Raw genomic sequence first — 6,000 nt, 5'->3', positions numbered from 1 at the left:
CTTTTAACTGTTACAAAGTTACAAAGCTGATAATCAATATTGGATGCTCGTGATCTACGAGTCCTCCTTTGATATCCTCCTGTCAGTAACACACACCCTCAATGTGTAGTCGTTTCCCCTGTGCTATGTTCTATTAGATTTTCCTGTATCTCTTACGTAATGGTCTCACGCTGCATTTGCACTGCTCCATCAGGAAAACGCACAGCAACGTATCCTATTAATTTTCAATGGGAAGCGTTGGCTCCGTCAGTTGCAGCCGCTCATGGAGTCTAAAAGCAGAGAGGGTGATCAGTTGTAGTGCAGAAAAACGGGCCAAAGAGTCTAAAAGCGGAGAGGGTGCGCAGTTGTAGCACAGAAAAACGGGCCAAAGAGTCTAAAAGCGGAGAGAGTGTGCAGTTGTAGCACAGAAAAACGGGCCAAAGAGTCTAAAAGCGGAGAGAGTGCTCAGTTGTAGCGCAGAAAAACGGGCCAAAGAGTCTAAAAGCGGAGAGAGTGCTCAGTTGTAGCGCAGAAAAACGGGCCAAAGAGTCTAAAAGCAGAGAGAGTGCTCAGTTGTAGCACAGAAAAACGGGCCAAAGAGTCTAAAAGCGGAGAGAGTGCTCAGTTGTAGCGCAGAAAATGGCCACAGAGTCTAAAAGCAGAGAAAGTGCGCAGTTGTAGTGCAGAAATACAGGCCAAAGAGTCTAAAAGCGGAGAGAGTGCTCAGTTGTAGCACAGAAAAATGGGCCAAAGAGTCTAAAAGCGGAGAGAGTGCTCAGTTGTAGCGCAGAAAAACGGGCCAAAGAGTCTAAAAGCGGAGAGAGTGCTCAGTTGTAGCGCAGAAAAACGGGACAAAGAGTCTAAAAGCAGAGAGGGTGATTAGTTGTAGTGCAGAAAAACGGGCCAAAGAGTCTAAAAGCGGAGAGAGTGCTCAGTTGTAGCGCAGAAAAACAGGACAAAGAGTCTAAAAGCGGAGAGAGTGCTCAGTTGTAGCACAGAAAAACGGACCAAAGAGTCTAAAAGGGGCGAGAGTGTTCAGTTGTAGCGCAGAAAAACGGGGCAAAAGAGTCTAAAAGTTGCCGTAATTAAGGAGTTTAATATTAAGAGACATGAAATGAAATATGTCAAAGATAGATAAAGATATTGAGTCAAGTAAAATGGTGTGTAAATGGTAGTAATCAGGAAAATGTTTTATTACAGAGTCGTTGGCCCGTGACTTCAAATATATTTCTCCTTCTGGCCCCCAACAAAAAAAAAAAAATCGACACCCCTGGTTTAGGCTGGCAAAGTTCAGGCTTAAGCCACACCCATTCCTGCTTCACATAAGAACACAGATACACTACCGTTCAAAAGTTTGGGGTCACTCAAACAATTTTGTGTTTTCCATGAAAAGTCACACTTATTCACCACCATTCGTTGTGAAATGAATAGAAAATAGAGTCAAGACATTGACAAGGTTAGAAATTATGATTTATATTTGAAATAACATTGTTTTTACATCAAACTTTGCTTTCATCAAAGAATCCTCCATTTGCAGCAATTACAGCATTGCACACCTTTGGCATTCTAGCTGTTAATTTGTTGAGGTAAGCTGGAGAAATTGCACCCCACGCTTCTAGAAGCAGCTCCCACAAGTTGGATTGGTTGGATGGGCACTTCTGGCGTACCATACGGTCAAACTGCTCCCACAACAGCTCAATGGGGTTCAGATCTGGTGACTGCGCTGGCCACTCCATTACCAATAGAATACCAGCTGCCTGCTTCTGCTGTAAATAGTTCTTGCACAATTTGGAGGTGTGTTTAGGGTCATTGTCCTGTTGTAGGACGAAATTGGCCCTGATCAGGCGCTGTCCACTGGGTATGGCATGGCATTGCAAAATGGAGTGATAGCCTTCCTTATTCAGAATCCCTTTTGCCCTGTACGAATCTCCCACCTTACCAGCACCAAAGCAACCCCAGACCATCACATTACCTCCACCATGCTTAACAGATGGCGTCAGGCATTCTTCCAGCATCTATTCATTTGTTCTGCGTCTCACAAACGTTCTTCTTTGTGATCCAAACACCTCAAACTTGGAGTCATCCGTCCACAACACTTTTTTCCAGTCTTCCTCTGTCCAATGTCTGTGTTCTTTTGCCCATCTTAATCTTTTTCTTTTATTAGCCAGTCTCAGATATGGCTTTTTCTTTGCCACTCTGCCCTGAAGCCCAAAATCCAGCAGCCGCCTCTTCACTGTAGATGTTGACACTGGTGTTTTGCGGGTACTATTTAATGAAGATGCCAGTTGGGGACCTGTGAGGCGTCTGTTTCTCAAACTAGAGACTCTAATGTACTTATCTTCTTGCTTAGTTGTGCAACGTGGCCTCCCACTTCTTTTTCTACTCTGGTTAGAGCCTGTTTGTGCTGTCCTCTGAAGGGAGTAGTACACACCGTTGTAGGAAATCTTCAATTTCTTAGCAATTTCTCGCATGGAATAGCCTTCATTTCTAAGAACGAGAATAGACTGTCGAGTTTCAGATGAAAGTTCTCTTTTTCTGGCCATTTTGAGCGTTTAATTGACCCCACAAATGTGATGCTCCAGAAACTCAATCTGCTCAAAGGAAGGTCAGTTTTGTAGCTTCTGTAATGAGCTAGACTGTTTTCAGGTGTGTGAACATGATTGCACAAGGGTTTTCTAATCATCAATTAGCCTTCTGAGCCAATGAGCAAACACATTGTACCATTAGAACACTGGAGTGATAGTTGCTGGAAATGGGCCTCTATACATCTATGTAGATATTGCACCAAAACCAGACATTTGCAGCTAGAATAGTCATTTACCACATTAGCAATGTACAGAGTGTATTTGTTTAAAGTAAGGACTAGTTTAAAGTTATCTTCATTGAAAAGTACAGTGCTTTTCCTTCAAAAATAAGGACGTTTCAATGTGACCCCAAACTTTTGAACGGTAGTGTATATTGTAGAGGTGCAGATTTAAGTCACTAAAAAGATACAAAAGATATCAATGTTGCCCATGAACCAAATATTGTCTGTAATCTTTTTTTATGTAGTTTTTATACAGTTCACATACTACATATGAGTCATATTTGTTACTTTGTCTATAACAGTCTGTTGCAGTATTATCATTCTTATCTATTCGGCTCTGTTCTTGCATGCCAGTGCAAAGAAAACAGTGTGCAAATTCTGCACCTGGATCTACAGTTGCGCGTAATTAATAACCATACAAACGAAACAGCACACAATCTCTGGCAGGTTTACTTTCATGTTTGCATTATGAATTATCCTTTTGATCTCTTAATAAAATGTTAGCTGTATTTAATATACCATGTGGTCAGTAGATTGTTCTGTTCTGCTTTATTCTATTATTATTATGAAGCTTTTGTCCTGCATATCTATAAAGTTCATAATTTTTGTTGTCATTGTCCTTCAGTAATGTTATAATGTCGTTCCACACAATTTCTGCTGAAAGTAACGATAACTTTTATCCTCTGCTGCTGAATCGTTTGATATACAGTACACAGTACCAGTCAAGCGTTTGGACACACCTTAAATCCAGTGTTTTTTTTTTTTTATTTAAAGGTAGTGTAGATTCATTCTAAAATCATCCAAGCTATGAAAAAATTTGGAAATGATTTAGTAAACAAATAAGTGTTAAACAAACCAGAATATGTTTTATATTTCACTTTCTTAAAAGTGGGAACATATTTCTTAGATGACAGCTTTGCACATTTTGGCTGGATTTTCTCAGTCAGTTTTATGAGGTAGAGTCACCTGGAACGATCAGCTTTCAGTTAACAGCTGTGCTGAACTTGTCAAGAGTTAATTACTTGCTTGAATTTCTTGTCCTCTTAATGTGTTTGAGAGCATCAGTTGTAAAGTTGTGAAGAGGTAGAGTTACAGGTATACAGTGAATAGCTCTATTTAAGTAATGTTCTAATCTGTATTATAAAAAGAACTACTCAACTAAATAAAGAAGAAAAATGACTTTAAGAAATGAAAGTCAGTCAATCTAAAAAAAATTCTCAAGTTCAGTCACAAAGACCATGAAAAACATTATGATGAAACTGGCTCTCATCAGGACCGGTCGAGGAAAAGAAGACCAAGAGTTACCTCTGTTGCACAGGATAAGTTCATCAGAGTTACAGAGTTAACAGCTTAACCCCAGATAAGAGTCAAGTTTAAGTTATCCTTATGTGTTACTTCATAGTTTGAATGACTTCTGTATTTATGTACAATGTAATAAATAACATTAAGTCTTACATATTTTATTCTTCATTTAGTGTTTATGGCATATTAAAACTATTAGGTATGAGTATGATAAGCATGATAAGATAAGAAGTATGATAAGAAAGGCTAAATTGTCCACTGTAATAAACTATTGTGAGACAAAAAAACAATCGTTTTTAGTCAAGCACTGTATCTTCATCATGTGATTGCATGTTTCACAGTGTACTCCAAGATGCTGTAAAATGTAGAAAAAAACTAAATGAGAGTAAAATGTTTAAGGGGTAAATGAAAATGTTTAAGGGGTAAATGAGGCTGTGGGCAGCATGGCAGAGTCAGAGGGAAGGCAGGTTTGCATCTCAGACCTCCTCGTTTTCATGGGTTTTGGAGGAAAAGGGCCCGGGTTTTTTATAGCACAGCGGCTGGGCTGGGTCACTGAGTCCGTGCGGCTGACAGAATTCAGCTGTGTGGGAGTGTGGCTTCCATCCAGTCCAGAGAAAAAGAGAGAAAAAGAGAGAGGGAAAGAGAGAAAGGAAGAAAGGAAGAAGAAAGAGAGAGTTGGAGAGTAAGGCGAGGAAAAATAAAGAAATGTAGAAAGACAAGAAGAACACAGAATTCAGAGATAGAGAAACTGAGAGATCAGTATCTAAACCCTGTTATAAGACAAGTGCCATCTGGGTCCTCAGAGTTTGGTAAGATGCATAAAGCAAAACAGCCCGGATAGCAGGCAATTCATCAAACTGAAAATCCTGGAGCTTTCAGTCCAATGATGATGCGCCCCCTCATAAAGTCTGTCAACTGGGAAAAAAGTGCTTGAGTTTGTTGCAGAGGCATATCTAGAGTGAAAAATCTCTCACCAAGTGGTACACTGCCGAGAATTAGCCTCGGAGAGCACTTTCATGCCCTCTTGTGGCAAAACCCAGCGTCTAATCGACCACACCTGTCAGCATTTAAATATCTGCTTGACACATAACTGCATTCCGAGTTTTGAAGGAATCTGCCATGCACTTTTGTGCACCATATTTTTTTGATAGGCGAACTATCAATGAACATATATTTTCTGGTCTATTTTCATACATAAGGTTTATACACCGGATTATACTACAGTTAGTTCCGACCCTGCAATATAATTGACTGTTTTATGAGTGACATTATCAGCCAGTAATGCACTGTACTGTTGCTCTCCATGTATTACTCCACCACATACAGGTAACCTAGCCACGATGCAGTGCTTGCAAACCAAATGCGATGTCATTATACAGCACTGGGAGCCGCAGGAACCCACAGGCAAAGTGCAGAAATGCCATGTCTCCAATAGGCGGCGCAGACAAAGATGCGGTGCTACAAATAAATAAGCACAGCAATTCGAAAATAAACATTATTAAACACATTATCAGCCACCAATATCAGGTTAAGAGTTGTTATTATTAAAATAAAAGCTTCAGTCTATATATTTTTCAGTTAATGTAGGGTATTTGAAGATGAATGTAAAATAGAGAACCCTTGTAAGTCCGCAGGTCTTGCCGCTGGGTGGCGCCAAAGTAAACAGAACTTTAATTCTTAAAAAAAACAAAAATTTTCTTTTAGTCAAACAAGCGCTGGACTTTTATCTACACAGATTTCTCTCCAGAAAACGTTTAATTGGGTGAGTAAAGTATTCCGTTTATTTAATGTAAGCTTAGATTTCCAAAATTTGGACTGAAATGGCCGATAATGCAGAGCTAGCTTACAGCGCAGAGCAGCTATGGAACTATTTTAACCTCCGGAGAGTTAATAACCAAGCCGATTGCATTTTG

This window comes from Astyanax mexicanus, chromosome 3, assembly GCF_023375975.1.
Source record: "Astyanax mexicanus isolate ESR-SI-001 chromosome 3, AstMex3_surface, whole genome shotgun sequence".
Classification (NCBI taxonomy): Eukaryota; Metazoa; Chordata; class Actinopteri; order Characiformes; family Acestrorhamphidae; genus Astyanax; species Astyanax mexicanus.
The sequence above is the reverse complement of the archived record's forward strand: the minus strand, read 5'-3'. Positions refer to the sequence as shown.